The sequence below is a fragment of the Triticum urartu genome, chromosome 3A (assembly GCF_056163025.1).
Source record: "Triticum urartu cultivar PI428250 chromosome 3A, HENAU_Tu73, whole genome shotgun sequence".
Classification (NCBI taxonomy): Eukaryota; Viridiplantae; Streptophyta; class Magnoliopsida; order Poales; family Poaceae; genus Triticum; species Triticum urartu.
This window is the reverse complement of record NC_141875.1, coordinates 442881654-442902317: the sequence shown is the minus strand read 5'-3', so window position 1 is coordinate 442902317 and position 20664 is coordinate 442881654. Positions and strand designations below refer to the sequence as shown.

The 20664-nt window shown below is 47.5% G+C and overlaps 1 pseudogene; it reads right to left on the bottom strand.

Annotated features, from left to right (window-relative positions):
• Positions 1–9027: 9027 nt before the first annotated feature.
• Positions 9028–9939, bottom strand: LOC147980006 (putative E3 ubiquitin-protein ligase SINA-like 6; annotated as a pseudogene).
• Positions 9940–20664: the final 10725 nt, after the last annotated feature.

Sequence of the window (20664 nt, the reverse complement as noted above, 5' to 3'; positions counted from 1 at the left end):
ATAGGAATAAATTAAGGTGCAAAACTATATCATTACTTGTGTCATCACAGTTCCAGTGCTTCATTATAGCACCGGGAGTTGATTTTTGTTTTTCTTCTGCTTGTTCTTCCCCTTCATCACTTGGTTCAATAACAAACAAGCTTCGCCTCAATGTAAGATTTGGCATGTCAATTAGGGAGCACAAGTATAGTACTAAACTTAATTTTCTGATGAAAGTGGCAAAATACAGGGCAGCAGTTGTGAAATATCCTTATCTTTTACCTCAATGGGATATTACGGTGCACATACAGATTGGAAGTCTTGTCTCCATTTGTGCAGTTCACTAAAATCAAGCAACATTATCGTACAAGTAGCACAACATATGAAAGCACACTGCAGAATCATGTGAAAGAAGGCTGGTACTGACCTCTCATGATGCGGAATTCAAACAACTCACAACAAGAAGATCTGAACCAAATTCGCCGTAATGGATAGGAAGTAAGATCTCCTCTTGTGCAGTTCCACTAAGATTAAGCAATCAAGCAACATTGTCGATGTGACATTTTGGTTGAACTGCACAAAACACTCTTAAAACAAAAGTGTTTTGTGCAGTGCAATAAAAGGTCACAATGGCAATGAGGTGAAGTAGATAGGTGCAAAGGAAACAATTAGTGGTCAATAACGATGGATGACACAGAAGCCAACAAAAAGAAGCATCTACCTTATCTAAATGGGAAAGAAAGCAAGACAGTAGCATTTCTCAAACGGTGGCATTAATTAATATTAACATAAAGATTATATTAACAATAAAATTCGTTAAACGTGTAATTTGCTTTTAACTGTGGCATTGCATCAATTTTCCAGCTGCATTATTAGAGGGTGTTTGTTTACAGGGACATTTTGGTGTAGGGACTAAAAAACTCCGTGTCAGTCCCATCTAAACCAAACAGGAGGGACTTTTAGGGACTAAAAGTGGGCATTTGGGACTAAAGAAAGAAGACCCCGAGGGAGTCTTTTTGGGACTTTTTCCAATAGTTGCCCCTGCCACGCATCGCACCTTGTCTCTATTAGTTCATTACTAGGGGTAACATGGTCTTTTAGCATGTCCTTTAATAACCTCTAGTCCATGTTTAGTCCCTGGAACCAAGAAGGTAGGGACTAGGGAGTTTTTAACCAAACAGGGCCTTAGATTAACAACAGCTAATGAGTTGCACGGGACAGTGGACGCACCAGCACCATGTGCATCTACCGATGTACTGTGGTCATGCATAGTCTGTTGCAACAAAGAACAAACAACCAAGGAGCATATTTGTGTTGGTCCCAGTTTTGTTATCTTTAGACACCTTTCCTTATGTGAGCACAGCAAATCTAGTCCTACTCAAACTCTACAGCCTTGTCCCTTCCTTTCCTTTTTGAACTAGTACTTTCGCCCCTTCCTTTCCTCTTTGAACCACGTCCTAGATTTATCCGGTACAACTTTCCCACTACTTTCCCCCATTCCTTTCCTCTTTGAACCACGTCCTAGATTCATGCTATAGAACTTTCCCCCTTCATTTCCTCTTTGAACCACGTCCTAGATTCATGCTATATACAACTTTTCCCACTACTTTCCCCCACTCTTTTCCTCTTTGAACCACGTCCTAGATTCATGTATACATGCAGCTAGAGCAATGCATGTGGAGTAAGTAAATTATACCTTAAGGTTCTTGGGGCGTGGTTCGGTGGGTGACGGGACGGCGGCGAAGAAGAAGGGGTCGGAGGCCCTCCCGCGCCACCGCTGGGTGGAAAGTGAACAGCTGCGCCGGTAGTCCCTCGCCGACGGCGACAGCGTTAAGCCTCCTTCCCTTCCCGGCGGACGGATCCTGCCGGCTCTTTGAGCAGCAGTGAGGGGAGAGAGAGAGGCCAATTAAGTCTTGTTTAGATCCGGAGAGGGCGAGAGAGTGTGAAGAGAGCAACTACAAGCGCTGAGGCTCCAGCGGGAGAGGGCGAGAGAGTGTGAAGAGAGCAACTACAAGCGCTGAGGCTCCAGCGTGTATATATATACTGGAGAGAGAGTGTGAAGTGTGCAAACCCTAGAAAACATTTTGACCAGTCAAAGAATCCTCCTGGCACAAATTATGCTCAAGTGTAGTTATCGAACCCGAGGCCTCAAGTTTGATGAGCGAACAGGCTAACCAGCTACACAACCCTCCCGTTATGTTCAACGAGAGGAAAATAACCTTTTATTCATTCTTGCATTTGTGTGACAAGAATGCCGTGTTTTTTGTGTGTGTGTGTGTGGGAGTCATTGGGATTTCAATCATAATCGTGTCATGTGGCTTTGGTGGTAAGACTATCCATAGTGGTGCAGAAATAATGCAGCCTTAGTCACGTTACCTCTCTCCACGTAGTACGTTGGGTCCCACCAGTTAGAGGGTGAAACAAACAAATTAATAAGAAAAATTAAAAGCGCCAGCGGTGTTTCTTACCTCACACATCTCGCTACTTCTCGGGAACACTGTCCAATTGATCCCTCTGTTCGCTCACGTACTATTTTAAGTGAATCCTTATTATAACATGCACACAAATTTTGGGCACTTGTATTCGACTTAAGTCAGTGTGCCACCATATCTCGTATACTTACTACTCCCTCCGTCTAGGTGTAATAAGTCACGTTAGAAGGTGCAACGGGACCAAAGTGCGTGCATGTGCGTGCGTGTGTGTGTGTTTAACAGCATGTGTGTGTTAGAGAGAGCGACAGATTGACATACTCCTACAGAGAGATGTGTAGTATACGATTTTAGCCACGAGAGTCGGTGCATCCTCTCGTTTCCGGGCGTGTCCGGTAGGGACATGCGGATAGCTGCCACGCCCGCTCCTGACCAGCCTGGCCCACCCAAAGCCCCTCCATCGCCCGCGCGCGCTTCCCGCCCGAAACGGTCAGCGCCGCTCCAAAGAATCGGTCCCGCATTCATGCCCAGGCAAAGCGGACACGGCCTCTCACTAGCGCAAGAGTGATGGTTGCTTCGTCCATCCAACTTACTGCTGGGTCTATGTGATTTGACGGCTCATTGGTCTTTATTACTAAGGTGGTAGGACTGCTGGATGTCCCACGCTTTCGGCGAAAGGAGGTACTACTACTAGATTACAATTTTCTCCATTCTTACAACAAAGGCGTGCAAGAGCAGTGAAAACACGCAGGCTCAGTGATTACATGGCCCGCCTCACACTATCACCGTGCGACACCTAACTCTTTACATAGTACTCCCTCCGTTCCTAAATATTACTAGATGAGTCCCCGCGCGTTGCCGCAAAACAGTGGTATATCTCTCTGCGCAAAATTATCGATTTCATGGAACAAAAAAACTCTATAACCGCATGACAAATGTGGTAGCCAAACTAAATAAACTCCCATCATCATTTAGATCATCCCACGTAAGGAAAAAAGATCAGCCAACTCCTACTGCATAATGGGATTATATTTTTCTTTTTGACATGTTAATGGGACTTAAAAGCTCACTTACATGCATGCTACCGGTGCATGCTTGCATGCAGACATGTTGATGTGATTTAAAACCCACTCACATGCATGTGCCACGGTATTTCTGCATGCTTGCATGTGGCTTAGTGCGGAGGCTCTCAAGGTCTAGATCAGACGGCTATTATGGACTGATTTACTTCATCTAACGGCTACATCAATTTTGATGACGTGGCTCAACGAGAGGATAGAGAATTCCTAGTAGTGGGGGCTAGCTATTACTAGTAGATAAGTCTTTGTAGAGATTCCACTACATACAGAACAAAATGAATGAATCTATATGATTCTCTCAACAAGCCTCGTGGTTCCGAGAGGGAACGTGTCACCTTTGTGTGCGAAACGATATACGCTGCCTCCCCCTGATTTTATTTACAGAGGCAACATAGAACTATATGAGTGCCCTGTTAAATTTTGGAATTATTTCGGGTTCATTTGGCCTTTTTATACATTAATTGAGTTTCTGGACTTTTCATGTGCATAATCTAAATATGAATTGCATGCACATGCTCCGGTGCACCAAAGTGGGTTGAAAAATCACATATGTGTCCTTGGTTGAATTTATAGGTACCATGAAAGAAATGAGAATGAAATTCAAACATCTGGGCGTCATGACTCGGCCGAGAACATCGAGAAACTTTGATTTTAAATTCATGTAAATCCAAAACTCGCCTAGAAATCATGAAACTTGGCACTAACATGTTGTGGTAAAAAATTGGGACGATTTGGAAGCTCGTGGTTCTAAGAGGGAACGTGCCACCTTTGAGTGTGAAACAATATACGCTGCCCCCCCCCTTGAGTTTCTTAAGAAAGGCAACATAGAACTACATTAGTGCCTTGTTAAATTTTGGAATTATTCCGGGTTCATTTGTCATTTTTTATACATTAATTGAGTTTCTGGTCATTTCATGTGCATAAGTCAAATTTGAACTACAAGCACATGCTCTCGTGCACCAAAGTTGGTTGAAAAATCACATTTGTGTCCTCGGGCGAATTTCTAGGTCCCATGCAAGAAATGAGAATAAAATTAAAACATCTAGGCAACGTGGCTCGGCCGAGAACATTGAGAAACTTGGTTTTAAAATTCTTGTAAATCCAAAACACGTCTGAAAATCATGAAACTTGGCATGGATGTCATGTCATGGTACTACCATGTTGTGGTAAAACAATTGGCCGAATAGGAACAGATTTTGGTATAAGCTTCTTGCAAACCGAAGCTTCTCTCAAGAAGGCTCGTGGTTCTGAGAGGGAACGTGCCACCTTTGAGTGCGAAACGATATACATTGCCCCCCTTGAGTTTATTTATAAAGGCAACGTAGAACTACATGAGTTCCCTATTAAATTTTGGAATTATTCCGGCTTCGTTTGGCCTTATTTACACATTCATTGAGTTTTTGGTCATTTAATGTGCATAATTCAAATTTGAACTACAAGCACATGCTCCCATGCACCAAAGTTGGTTGAAAAATCACATTTGTGTCCTCGGGTGAATTTCTACTCCCTCCTTCCATCTATATAGGTCCTAATGCGTTTTTCGAGGCTAACTTTGACCAAACGTTAGAGCAATAATATATGACATGCAACTTACACAAAGCATACCTTCAAATTTGTATGTCAAGGGAGCTTCCAATAATATAATTTTCATAGTATACATCTCATGTGCTATTAATCTTGTCAATAGTCAAAGGTTGTCTTGAAAAACACATTAGGCCCTATATAGATGGAAGGAGGGAGTAGGTCCCATGCAAAAATGAGAATAAAATTCAAACATCTGGACATCGTGGCTCGGTCGAGAACATTGAGAAACTTGGTTTTAAAATCATGAAATTTGGCATGGTGTCATGTCATGGTAGTACCATTCCGTGGTAAAAAAAATTGGCCGAATAGGAAAAAAATTGGTATAAGCTTCTTGTAAATCGGAGCTTCTCTCAAGAAGGCTCGTGGTTCTGGGAGGGAACGTGTCACCTTTGTGTGCATAATTCAAATTTGAAATACAAGCACATGTTCCAGTGCACCAAGGTTGGTTGAAAAATCACATGTGTGTCCTCGGGTAAATTTCTAGGTTCCATGCAAGAAATGGGAATGAAATTCAAATTCTGGGCGTCGTGGCTAGGTTGGAAACACTGAGAAACTTAGTTTTTTAATTCCTATAAATCCAAAACATGCATGAAAATAATGAAACTTGGCTTGGTGCCATGACATGGCACCAACATGTTGTGGTAAATTTGCAGTCCGATTTGCGAAGGCGCACACATTAACAATCAACAAAGTCATTTTGGAACAAGTGTTGTCACGTTACAATCGGAAACACAAGTATTATTGAAACCGTGGGCGTTCTACTTACTAGTACCATTTACGTGCCACCACGCGTCCCCATTTTTTATTAGCTAGGAGGCGCCGTGCAGGGTAGCTATTTGAGTACGAGAGGCGTGCGATCAGATCCCTGCGCGTGCTTATCGGGAGGAGAGCCCTTTGACCTCCATCTGCCATCCACCTCTCTCCCAAGGTCTCCATTAATGGCGCCCGAGCCTCTGTTTAATGGCGTGGCTATGTCTCACTCGACTGAGATTTAAGAGAGAGAAAAGAAAATCTAAAAGCACGGATCTTGATGTAAGATCCGACGGACCTATATAGCATCTACTGCGACTTATAGCAAGACTGATGAATATATAAGGACGACTAAAAAATTGATCAAAGAAGGGCTTGCCCCTTCCGATTTTCATTACTGAAAACCACCACAATTCACAAGAAGTTCAGCACAACTCCAGCCTAACACGAAGGACTAAAAGCTACCAGATTGAAATCGCAACATCCCAAGAGGCCAACAAAGGCCAAACATCCACGCTAGAACCCAACATTTCACAATTGACGACACAATCCACATCCTAAATCGATTATTACATCAAAAGAAACCAGGAAACTGAAGGAAGCCCAGCAGCAACTAGAAGAACAGCAATGCCAGGGTCGCCACAGCAAGAGTTTTCTTCATTCCAGCCTCGCAACATTGATCTTCCACAGAAAGATAAGGACGATTGATTGTCTTACATAATTAGAAAGATAATTAAAAAGCCACATGCGGCTACGCCTGAAATACACAAGGGCAAAAGAAGAAGGAAGACAAGGATCTGGCTCGCTGATCTCTACTTTCTTGATGTGTTGTTGCAGGCCGCGGGAACTAGTCTCCGTGGCGAGAGGCGATGAGCTCTTTCGTGTCCTCAAGACGCTGCTTGAGAACATCCACGGATTCCTCCACCAGCCTTTGGTGCTCGTTGCGGAGCATGTCATTCTCGTCCATAAGTTTCTTGACGATGACGCCGGTCCTCTTCAACAAGGCACTGGTCTCCTCCTGCTGGTCTGCACTTCGGACGATCTTCTCCCCTCAGCAGGTCGCGCTCGGCCCGGAGCCTCTTATTGCCCTCCCTTAGTTGCCGGATGACGCCGGTAGCCTGTTCAAACGAGGCTTTCATGTCGTCCTGCAACCTCGCCCAGCCAGAGATCTGATCCATCTGGCTATGGACAATCACATGCATGCGCCTGTAATAGTCATCGCCTGCCCGCGAGAAATTTTCCCAGGCCGCCGCGGCGCGGCGGGACATCTCTGCTGCATTCGTGGTGCGGCGGGACATCTCTGCTGCTTCCGCGGTGCGGCCGGACCAGTCTGCTGCATCAAGGGCGCGGCGGGACCTCCGTGCTGCTTCAGCGGCGCGGCGGGACCTCTGTGCTGCTACTTCCGCGCGGCGGGACATGTCGGCTGCTCTCGCAGCGAGGCGGGACATCTCTCGTGCTTCCGCTTCCATGCTCGCCTCTCCCTGGTGGCAATCTCTCGACCCAGAACTCACACTGGCCATGGCAGACGCAAGGGAAGGATGCTGAATGACTTGTTTGTTTTTGTGGATGAGGAGTTGAGGAGGAATGTGCAGTCATCTTGGCATACTAGTATTTATAACCGAGTACTAATACGCTCCTAAGTGGGAAACCGTTTAGGTTGTGATCGGTGTGAACAGGTTTGCAATTCAATATACTCCCTCCATCTGGGTTTATTAGGCCTCTTAGCATCACAAGCATGTCCCCTTTTGTAAGGCCTCGCTTTGGAAAGGTGCATGCATGCAACCATTTCATTGGTTGCATTGAAAGCCATTGTTGTTGGTGCCATGGCTGAAAAATTAATATACTTCATGCGTGCTTTTTCATTAGCTGCATGCATGTGAGAGAGTGCATTGGGAGTGAAATGAAAGAATTAATGTGAGCAAATTACTATGTGTCTTCGTCTAAGAGAAATTGTCTTTAGGCCTAATAAACCCGGACGGAGGGAGTACCATGGTACTAATACGCTACTAAGTTGGAAACCGTTTAGGTTGTGATCGGTGTGAACAGGTTTGCAATTCAATATAGCATGGAGTAATTTGGAATGTGACGAGACGCAAGCTCAAAATTTATTGACGGTTCTAGTTTCGAAGTGCGGCACTATTCCCGGATGGAGTACTTCTTTTTCTACTCCCTCCTTTCCGGTTTTATAGGGCTTATCTCAAAATTTTAGTTTTTCCATTTTATAAGGCTCAATTTGGTTGTTCCCCAACACATGTTCAGATTCCAAGGTGCATTAAATCATTGCATGCAAGTATTAAGAGAAAATTAACCAATGCATGTACTTTATGCATGCATGCATTGCAATTAATGCATTGATAAACATAATTTTTTGAGAAAAAAAGAGCATTAATTAGGTGATTTTGCAAACTACAAAAAATATTCCACCACTCACCATCTTGGTTGGTGAGATTTTTCAATTAAGCCCTATAAACCGGAAAGGAGGGAGTACTGTTGTGTACGTGCAATAACTGGCACCGTCCTATACATATCTTACGGTTAATGGGGCGTTCGATAGGAATAGCCGCGTGGCGAGCTCTAGGCTAGTCTTTTTTTCAGACGCATTAAACCTATCTCTCGGGACTTGTCGCACGCACCATCGTGCCACCCACAAAAACTTGTACTCTGAGTTTAGTAGTACGTTATACAGGAAGAGAAGAGGTGCACGCACGCACTCATCCTCTCACACACACGTCTGTTTTTTCTCGAAAAGGAGGATGATGACCCCGGCCTCTGCATCTGGGAGTCACACACGCATCTGTAGCTACGAATTGTAGTGTTCTCAACCATCCGATTGGCTCTATCATGGATGTACCTATATACTAAAACATGTCTAGATACATCTATATTTTGACAAATGGAAGGCATGTATTGTGGAACAGAGGGAGTGCTTGTCATCAAAATGGATAAAAAAGGGACGTATCTAGAACTAAAATACGTCTACATACATCTCCTTTTATCCATTTTGATGACAAGTAGTACTTCTTACCCAAAGGAACTTTATATCCAACAAACACAAAATATCTGTTCGACTGTTGGAAATTACTGATCTGAGGTCAAAGTAATTGTTGCATCGCCACCAAAACCCACCATTTCTTAAGCTAAAGTAGACCAAGGTAATCCCTATATTAGCATATTACTAAGATAAACAGAAGGCACTGTAGAAACATTTAGGACGTGAGCTTGTCAATCTGAATGTGGAGGGACACAAGCTTAGCCCCGGCCAGCAGCTTGGGCGGAACTGTCAAGAAGGTCAGCTCCTGCACGTCGACGTCACCGGGATCCTTGCTGCTTGTCACCTCCATTTCCACCTTGATGGCGTCGGTCGTGCCTTTGGCTCCGCCGGCGGGCCATTCGCCCACAGCTTGGCCACGTAGTGCGGCAGTGGGGACACCCCCGCTCTGATGCAGACGACCGACACGGCGATAGGCGCGCCGATATCAAGCATGTTGCCGACCAAGAAAAACATGCGGCGGTCCTCCTCCGCGAACAGCAAGAGCCATGGCTCCAACAGTGGCACTTGCAGCTGGAGCACCTTGCCGTACTGGATCCTGTGCACGGGCATGGGATGCGTGGTGCTGATGTGGTGGTAGAGCGCCGGTGGCGGGCCTTCGTAGCCGCAGACGGGCACGGGGCATTTGCAGGGCACGAGCGAACACACACTCTGGTGATCGGCGAGCTTGTGGTAAGTGACGTAGAGCCCACAACCTTCGTGCGGGCACTCCACCCTCACCGACGAAAGGACGGAGTCCACCGCCGTGTTCCACACGTCGAAGCCACCACCGTGCTCGCACTTCTGACACTGCCGCTGGTTCCCGGGGCGCTTGACACGGTAGTCCGTGCAGGCTAGGTGCCCTCCCTTGCACTGCAGAAATCAATCGAACAACACATCAATCAAGAAACCTGCACCTTGCTCAATCAGCCAAACGGACGAGGTGTATTCGAACCTCATACACTGGAGGCGTCAAGGGGCGGAGGCACAAGGGGCAGTGGAGCACGGTGAGGTCCATCGAGACCTTAGAGAGCTCCATCGTCGGGTCTTGTTCAGTCTGCATGATCTCGCCCTCCTCGTGCACAACCATCTCTCGACTTGGGCCGGGGTATTACAAAGCTTTACCGTCACATATTTTATACTACTTCAAGGTGCATTAAATCAACACATGCAAGTATCAAAAGGAGAGTCACGGCATGCAAGCATGCGTTGTAATTAATGCATCGGTAAACGCAAATTATTGAAATATATCGAGTGCAGTGCTTTGATGTGTCGCGTCAACTCGTACATCAATGAGAAGTTTGATTATCCTCTCCCTCGCGGACTTAACTGCACCTGCCTTTGGCTGTATGACAGGTTGGCCACACACCTGTCGGGCCCACCTGTCATACATGCAAAGGCAGGAGCGTCCCTCCCTCGCCCATGAGCGTGGTGGCTGGCAAGACTAGGAGAAGCTTTCGCTACACGCTCTCCCACCCGCACGCGGTGGACATGCAGCAGTTCAATCGGTGTCAGATGGCCAGAAGCGTACTGTAGTACTCCTCCAGTGCAGTAGTACTCCATCATTGTTCGACTTCCCGAAGAGGCGAAGAGCCAAGCGCAGCTCGGACGCTCGTGTGCCAGTTTCATGTGTAGAGTAGTCTAGGATAGCGTGTACCGTGCCTGTAAGCTTAAAATCTTGGGGTCGGCTCCATGCTATGTGGCCATCTCGAAGTTTAAAAAAATAGTCTTCTGGCCCTACCTGACACCCTGGTGATTGTAGTTTGCACGCTCATCTGGTCAAGACAGGAATATATATTTTAATTTGTTTTTTCCGAAAAGGGGGGACTCCTCGGCCTCTGCATCAGAACGATGCATACGGCCACATATATTTTAATTTGTGGTGGGTAAATGTTAGAGGTTGCAGCAAATATATTGTACACTGCGGGTCTTTCAGCCAAGTTTAGAGGCAAGCATGTGTGGCCAGTGCTATGATGTGTCGCGTCAACTCGTACAACAAGGAGAAGCTTGATTTTACTACACGCCTTCTCCCTCACCCATGCGCACGGTTGCTCGCAAACGAGGACAGGCTTTTGCTTAGTAGTACTTCTACAACAAGCTATCCGTCCCGCTCGTGGTGGACGGACATGCAGCAGTGGATTTGACATTGTGGAAGCAGTAGTAGTAACATCATTGTTCGTCTTCTCGAAGAGGCGAAGAGCCAAGCGCAAACCGAACGTTGCAGTTGCGAACATTGGAGCACGCATATAGCCAGGCTCTTGCATGGGACAAAATTGCTATGTGAGCCCACTATTGTACTAGTACGTACAACTACTTGCTAGTGTAGCCCTGTAAACCGGAAAGGAGTATTTGCCCTTCTAGAGATTTCAACAAGTGACTAGACTACACCGAGACGGAGTACATATGGAGCAAAATGAGTGAATCTGCACCCTAAATAAATACGTACTAGTTCTATCGTTTTCCTCTCCGAGGTGCACAATATTGAGTATACTGACTAGTCTCTTTTTGACACGCATTTACGTTTTTTACACAGTACAGACGCAAGCGCTCATATACACGCGCGTACACTCACCCCTATGAACGCACACATGCACGACACTATCATCTTGAAATTTACGAAGTCACCATAGGCACCTCGTCGTCGACGGGTCCATAGGTGCTTGAATGCCAAGGAGGGAGAGGGTAGCGGTTCCCGAGACGTTGAACGGTCAATGACGCATCCTCAATTACATGCAGGGGGAATTAATTGGCAAAGCAGAATAGAGCCAGCACGATGTGAATGCAACAGAGTTTGGACTCTCATATAATAAAGGCGCCCCACCACTCCAATCCATCTACTCCCAAGTCTCTGTGCAACACTACTCACTCCAATCCAAGACCAAGTGACCAGAAGCCACAAGCACCTATGGAGGCGATGGACGCGAGCGGCAGTCGGCTGTGCCAAATCATCCAAGGCGTCGGCCTGTGGCCCCGCACCGCACAGCGTTTCCAGACGGTGCTGGCGACCGCAGGCATCGTTCACGTGGTCATCGCCGCCGAGGGAGGAAACCCACAGCTGCCAGAGGGGCCCAATCCTCTGCCCGTGCCGTTCTCTCCGACACAGCGCTGGCTCGAGAGGTCCTCCGACCCTTCTTCCTCCCTGCTGTATTGTTCACAAATCCGACTTGCTGCCGCCGACATCCCGGCGACCCTCAGGTATAAGTTCTTCGAAAGTGGCCTTGCTCTACTGCCCCAGCTCCCCACGTGTCTGCATGTGCATCTTTTCTACTCCCATCAGCTCTTCCAAAGCCACCTAAATTTTTAGTATTATTAGAGGTAAATCTACTTCATGCATTCGAATCTAGGGCTTTGTTCAAACAACAAAGAAAGGGGGGAAAGTTGTAGCATGAATCTAGGACTTGATTCAAAGAGGAAATAATATGGTGAAAGTAGTAGAGACCGGATACCCAACCGGTCTCTTGGTTGAAAAGGGAAATAACGGGAAAACGCAGTACAAACTGGATAAGGAACAGATCTATTATTGGTTGAAAAAAGGATAGAAAGTGGCGGTTGGTGGAAAAGTCAACAGAGTATGTCCAGGATTAGATTTGCTGCCCTCACATAGTAAAAGGTCTCAGGATTAGATTTGTTGCCCTCACATAGTAAAAGGTCTCCAGGATTAGATTTGCTGCCCTCACATAGTAAAAGGTCTCCGGGATTAGATTTGCTGCCCTCACATAGTAAAAGGTCTCCAGGATTAGATTTGCTGCCCTCACATAGTACATGGTCTCCAGGATTAGGTTTGCTGCCCTCACATAGCATGAACAAACTCGGCATCACCACTTTATGCCTCCTTGTAGGTACATTGTGCTGATGCGTCCACTGTCGCATGTCCTTATACCAACCTTTTGCTGTTGTTAATGTAAGGGCGCATGTAAAATGAAGCAATCACGTTGTTACCTTAGGGACATGTCTAACCAGTGTTATTGTTAATCTAATGCCTCCAGTGATAAGATGCAATTAAACTGTGTTACAAATGGCACTCCTGCTGTTTTCCCCAGTATGATAACTAAGTTGCTCCTTTACGCAGCTGAGTGTCCTGGTGTCCCCACGGTCCCATGCCCTTAAACCAACTCTTTAGCTGCTGTTGATTTACTGTGTCTGGTAAACAAGCAATGCCACCATTAAAGTAATCCCATATTTGAGGAATCTCATTGTTGATCGTAATGCTTCTGGTAACATGAAGCATTGCTGATGTTTTAAAATTTCTACTGTCCTTGCGCGATTGCCATGAACATAATTAAGATGCTTCTTTTCATTTTCTATATGTTTCGTATATTCTTATTGACCAACATCTGTTTACTTTCTATCTTTTTGTGTAGATAGGGATATCCATTTCACCTTGTTGCTATTGTGACCTTTTGGTGAACTGCACAAAACACTTTTTTGGAATGAGTGTCTTGTGCAATTCAACTAAAATGTCACGTGGGCAACATCTCTCAATTTTGGTGGAACTGCACAAAATGGTGATTGGAGTTTCCAAAATCTCCGTCAAGTTCTGCTGGTAATCTCGTGCAACATTTTATTAGCCTTTGCAAGATGGAGCCGTCACTGTCACCACAATGGCACTTTATTTTAGTGGAACTGCACAAAAGGATAAGAAAATTATAGTTGCACCTTACATGAGCCGGACAGCCAACCTTAATGTTCCTCAATTTTAGTGCAACTACTAAAGAAGAACATGCCAGCTCACAAGAGCAAGTACTTCTTGCTAGCTGAAGATGCAATCTTTGCTTCATTTCAGGTGAACTGCAGAAAAGGGCGCATGAATTGAATCATGGAACTCCAGGCAGACCTCATCCAAGTAGAGCTGGAGGTTGAGTTCAAGGAGGCCGCTATTAAAGTGAAATCATGCTCTCTTGTCTCCTTGTTTGTGCTGTGCAAACATGATGTGCAAAAAGGAATACTCAACTACAGATGTTGTGACGGTCAAGAGCATTCGCCAAGTTCTTCGATTGTATGACATGGCTAGCCAAGATGGATTTAATCCCGATATTCACTTTATCAAAAGGCTCTAATGGGTTGGTTCTGAATCTTGCAAGCTGGGAATCAGTGAGATGTGTAGGCATCTTTGTTGTACTTATTCTTTGAATCTTATTTGTTGGTTCTAAATCTTGCAAGCTGGGAATCAATGAGATGTGTAGGCATCTTTATTGTACTTATTATTTGGATCTTATTTGTTGGTTCTGAATCTTGCAAGTTGGGAATCATTGAGATGTGTAGGCATCTTTGTTGTACTTATTATTTGGATCTTATTTGTTGGTTCTGAATATTGCAAGCTGGGAAACACGGCATGATGATGCAGAGGACAACAACCATAACAAACAGTTCAAACTTGGTAGTATTATCTTTGTGAAAGTGTGACAAATGTGCTGATCGTGTGTGTCCTGAGAATAATAATTCTAATTGTTGTGCATGTTGATCCTGTGGCACTGATTGAACGAGCGAATGCATTGCTTGTTTTAAGTATAAATTTCTATTAAAGCTAATTAAATTTAAGTAAAGTGACCACTAACTCCTGTTATTACAGTACCAATACAAACCCGCTCATGAACCAACGTGTGGCCGAGGGTGCATCTTCTGCCGGGCGTGCAGCGGACGAGGGAGGGGTAGTAACTGTTGTCGCCTGTACACACTCAGCTTACTGTTGAATCCAGTTCCCTAAGAGTTGAAAAACGAACTGCTGCCGCCGCCTACATACTCGTTCACTCGAAGAGACTCCAATGGCGATCCGAGGGGTAAGCCTACTGGATATGGACTTCAGCAAGGAGTTCCCCTTTGAGTTCGCCGTTCAGTCCTATGGCTGCACCAAGTTGAATGTGATGTACACCAACGATACGGACTCGGTGAAGCTCTGCCTCGCCTCAGTCCTATGGCTGCACCAGGTTCTGGAGCATTCGCCTGTTTCATCGGCAGCGCTGACTGCACCTTCACTACGGTGGAGAGAAGGAAGAACGCAACGATTCGGCCATCTGGTGCAACAAGCTTGTCGACATCCAGAAGCAATGCAAGATCATCAGCAACGAGCAGGAGAAGGACTCCGTGGTTGACCTCGCTGAGACCATCATCGACCCCTGATACACCAACATGAAAGAAGATGACCTGAACACATGGGAGGTACCTCTGAATCTAGCCTACATAACCTACGCGACCAAGGACGCATACGCATGCTACGACATGTACAGGCAGATCTTGGACATGAGGGCGTGTCTTCCTCCCGTAACCGACGAGTACACGGACAGCCGCAGCGTCATGATCAAGCGTGCCAGGAAGGTCTAGATGTTGTACTTTATCTGTTTATAAGCACCTTTATCATCTGAGTGTTTCATGCATTAGCCTATGTGTCGTAATTATCTGTTTTGTCCGAAATATTTCTTTTAAGAACCCATTAACCTGATTGCTTTTTTTAGTGGCAATTTTCTTATGTATGTAAACTAGTTCACTTGTCCGTAAAAAAACTAGTTCACTCGGCTGCTGTGCTTTGAATCTTCTTCCTCCCAACATATTCCCCTCCTCAGGTGGACCCAGCAGGTCTCTGAATTTTCTCCCACTTTCTTTTTCAATGTAAACTGAGTTTTCTCCCAGTACTTTCCCCTAGAACCAACTCGACTGTCCCATGTCTAGCCTAAAAAATAATAATACCCCATGTACTATTAACTCATCAAATTAAAATGATATTTTATTTCGTAAGTTGAAAGTTCTTACAAAATAATAATAATAGTTGTTTATATATAACTTGGCAAGTTAACTCCTAGTGATTGCGTACATAAGCTTGCAAAGATTTTACTGACGTGCAATCATGTGTTTATGTTTTTATAACATTTCTCCGTCTAGCCCAACATGCTATTTTCACCCAGCCCAGCAAGTCCGCGGATTTCAAGAAAAATGCAAATGGGATTTAAACGGGCTGCATAGATGCTACATCATTGTTTCACCCAGCCCACCAAATGGACTAAAAAACAAATGGACTGGCTGACATGTGGGCCAGTAGGTCGAAGCCTAAGAAGGCGTTGGATTTACATCCAACGGCCGGCATTCTTCTTCAATCTCTCGTCTTCTTCCCCCAGCGCTGCCGGAACCGCCTGCTCCAGCCTTCAGCGCCCAGCGGCGTTGTTTTGCGCTCCTCAGCGAAACGCTACCCCGCCGACGGCCAGGCCATCCCTCCACTCCGTACCTCCTGTTATTCTTTGTCGAGTGTAGGCCCACCCCGCACCCGAACCAGTCAAGTTTCCCACTCCTCTCCGTCTGCGACTCCACTGCTGTGTCTTCCCCATCTCCGGGTCGTTCCAGTTTTGGGCCTCGCCGTCGTCCACCGCCTCGGTGCGCTCGGCGCGACGTGGTCAACATACGAGAGTCATCGGAAGAGGACTGTACGTGGAGACCCTGACGGCTGGGACCCACGAGGTCCATGGTCGCACGCAAGGAAAGTTCCTCCTTATTACGCACTGTACGTGCACTGTACGTGGGAAGGGCTTCTGTATTTCGCGAAAAAAACGTTCGCCCCGCTGACAGGTCGGACCCACCAGCTATATCTTCGCACGCAAGGAAGTGCCTCCTTATTACGCACCAAAAAATGAATACCCCCTGCTAGCTGGGACCCACCATAGTGGGTGGCTGACTTGTGGGCCTACTAAGTTGACGAGGACGGAGGGCTTTGTCAACTTAGTCAATATGAATGATTCTAGCTCCAGTGACTGTATGATGTCCATCCAACGGCCATAGTGCTTCTTCAACCTCTGGTCTTCTTGCTCCAGCCGCCGAAAGCAGCGTCGGTCGTGCCGCGTGCTCCTGCCTCTCGTGGCCGGCTGTGATGTCGTGGAGGCCTCACCGCCCCCTACTACTCCCATCGCTGGCCCAGGGTATCCCTCTACTCACCCACACCCCCTGTTATTCTGCGGCGACGGCAGCCTCACGCCACAGCCGAACCAGTGAACCCTCGTACTCCTCTCCGCGTGGGCATCCACTACCGCGTCTTCCCCGGCTCCGCGTCGTCCCCTTCCTAGGCCTCGCCGTCATCCACCGCCTTGGTGCTCTTGGCGTGGCGTGGTCAATGTGGTCAACGACCGACTTCCATCGGAAGAGTACTGAGGCTGGCAGCTGGGTCCACAGCCACAACCCAGTTTTTTTGTGATTTGCCAAGTAAGTCGCTTTGTCAGGCCTGTTGGGCTGCAAATCTTTCAAGACGAGGAGAACTTCATTCGGCTGGCCGAGAAAATGGCCTATCAGTAATGAGAAATGGGTTGTACATTTTTAAAACACATCAAACCGGCAATTAGTTTCAAATATCTTTTTTCATTTCGAGATTTTAAAATACATTAATTTTTATGCGTGGAGAATTTGTTGGATTTTATATTGATATACATTTATTTTTAAAATCAGTTTGAATGTGAGTCGAAATTTCAGGATTAAAAACAGTTCGGACCGCACCGAAATATGCAAAATTTCGTATAATTTTTTAACCGTGGCCACAATATGGGCTGTAATGCTAACAAAAAGAATATGGGCTCCAAAAAAATCTTAAGAATTAGAAAATGGGCTGTAAATTATTAGAATAATGGCAGATGGGTTGTATGCTATTTTCCGCAGATTTGAGGCTTTCCTAAAAAAAGGTTGACGCACAAGCAGTGACTGTTGGATGTCCATTGAACGGCCGTCGTGCTTCTTCAATCTTTGCTCTTCCTGCTCCAGCCGCTCAAACAAGCGCCGGCGGGACTGCCTGCTCCCTCCTCCCCGCGACCGGCTGTGCTGCCGCGCAGGCCTCACCGCCCCACCGTACTCCCATCGCTGGCCTAGCCATCCCTCTACTCACCCACACATGCTGTTATTCTCCAGCGACGGCAGACGAACCAGTAAACCCTCGTACAGTCATACTCCCCTCTGCGTGGGAAACAACTGCCGAGTCTTCCCTGCCTCCGTGTCATTCCCTTCCTAGGCCTAGCCGTCGTCCACCGCCCTGGTGCTCTCGGTGCGGCCTAGTCAACGTGGTCAACGACCGACATGCATCTGAAGTGGATTGTATGTGGAGAGGCCGACAGCTGGGACCACGGTCGCACGCAAGGAAATGCATCCTTATTACGCGCAAAATAATAATTCCTTCACCTGACATCAGGGACCCACCGAAAGGCCTCTGTATTTCACGAAAAAAAAACGTTGCCGCCGCTGACAACTCGGACCCACCAGCTGTATCTTCGCACGCAAGGAAGTGCCTCCTTATTACGCACAAAAAAATGAATACTCCCCCTGTTAGCTGGGACCCAGTATAGTGGCAGGCTGACTTGTGGGCCTACTAAGTTGACGGGGACGGAGGGCTTTGTCAACTTAGTCAATATGCACGATTCTAGCTCCAGTGACCGTACGATGTCCATCCAACGGCCGTAGTGCTTCTTCAACCTCTGGTCTTCTTGCTCCAGCCGCCCAAACCAGCACCGGTCATGCCTCGTGCTCCTGCCTCCCGTGGCGGCTGCGATGCGGCGGAGGCCTCACCGCCCCCTACTACTCCCACCGCTGGCCAGGCCATCCCTCTACTCACCCACACCCCATGTTATTCTGCGGTGACGGCAGCCTCACACCGCAGCGAACCAGTGAACCCTCGTACTCCTCTACGCGTGGGCATCCACTGCCGCGTCTTCCCTGGCTCCGCGTCGTCCCCTTCCTAGGCCTCGCCATCATCCACCGCCCTGGTGCTCTCGGCGGCATGGTCAACGTGGTCAAGGAACGGCTTCCATCGGACATGGACTGTATGTGGAGAGGCTGACAGCTGGGTCCATGGCTGCAGCAAGGAAGTGCCTCCTTATTACGTGCAAAATCATTATTCCTCGACCTGACAGCGGGGACCCACCGGACGGGCCACCATTTTCACGAAAAAAACGTTTGCCCCTGATTGCTGGGACCCACCAGCTACATCTTCGCACGCAAGGAAGTGCGTCCAGGAAAAAAACGATTCACCCCCTGACTGCTGGGACCCACCAGCTACATCTTCGCAGGCAAGGAAGTGCGTGACAATCGGGACCTACCTGGTCGAAGTGTACATAGCGTTGTCATTCTGGTCACGAACTTGTACGTACATATATACTGGTGGATGTAGAGGCGCGCACGTGTCGTAGTAGAGGCGCGTACGTGTCGTAGTAGAGGCACGCAAGTAGCATGTACACGTACGTACAACGGCCAGGGTGCAAGAAAGAAAATACGGCCACGTATGTGTACATACGGGCGGGGTCTTAAACGCCTACTCACGCATACGTACGGCCAGGGCTCGTATACATGGTTGGGTCGGAATGGAGAAACAGCGTTGTCGTCGTGTTCATGGGGAGGCAACGGAATGCGTCGGGTTCATGGGGAGGCAACGGAATGCGTCGTGTTCATCAGGAGGCAACGGAATGCGTGGGAGCCAACCGGCTGGGTCGGAACAGAATGCGTGGTCATGTTCATCGGGAGGGTTTGGATGGAACAAGCGATGGAAACGAGGCCTGGCGTACCGCGCAACGAACGAAACGGACCTCCTACATTCGGAACAGGGTCCTGTTGATCGGGAGGGGTCTGGCGTACCGCAAAACGGACGAAATGGACCTCCTAGGGTCGAAACGGGGGTCCTGTTGATCGGGAGGGGTGTGGCGTACCGCAAAACGGACGAAACGGACTTGTGTTGGAGCGCTACGGTCGAAACGGGGTCCTATTCATCGGGAGGGGTGTGGCGTACCGCAAAACAGGACTCCACGGGATACTGTTCATCTCCACCGTCGACCTCCTCGAGCCTCCACAGGCTACCGTCGACCTCCTGCAGCCTCCACGGGCTCCTGTTAATCCAGCCTCCACCGCGCGCTACTCCACCGGCTACTGTTCAACCACCCCTCCATGGGCACCCCTCCACCATCTACTATTCATCCAGCCCTCCACACCACGGGGTCCTGTTCAACCACCCCTCCATGGGCACCCCTCCACCGTCTACTGTTCATCTAGCCCTCCACCACACTACGGGGTCCTGTTCATCCAGAGGCAACGCCACTGCTCACTGTTCATCCACCCCCCCCCCCCCCCGCAACGCTCACTGTTCATCCCAGAGGCAGCATCGATCGGCTTCAGTTAGCAGCAGTAGCGAAGGAATCGCTCGATCGGGTTCAGTTAACAGCCATCGATCGATCGCTCGGGTTCAGTAACACGTAGCCTGCAGTGCAATCGCTCGGGTTCAGTTAGAGCCCAACGCCTCGCTCGGGTTCAGTTAGAGCCAATGCCTCGCACACACGCGCGTACGTGTACGAGAGAAAATGTGCATCGCTCGGCCCCCGACCTCCCACCGTAACCGGGAACTCGCCGAAATTTTCCTCGCCCTCGCTTCTACCACGGTTTTTTCCGTCATGGACGTCCCAAAGAATGTCATGCAGCTGCATCTCCGGCCCGCCCATGACGAAAAGCCCATTTTCTGTCATGATTTTTTGTCATAGAAGTAGGAGCCCACCACATCTATGATGATACCGGGTTTTGTCACAATTATCGTCATAGAAGTGTCATATGTATGACAGAAAAAAATTTCGTTCGGCCCAAAATGTCACGGATGTGTCTTTTTTTTGTAGTGAACTCTGTCGAGAAGGGCTACGATCCGAACTACAAGATATAAGTTTCGGTTATTGTCTCCAGAAGTAAGGTAGGACACTTTCACTATTAAAATACCTTTTGATTACTTACAGCTCGGTGGAGGGCTGATCCCCGTGCGGACATTGTGCGGCAAGAATACCCTCCGAGGTAGGACCCTCTGGTGAAGATTTCTTCTCCCGTTTGGAAA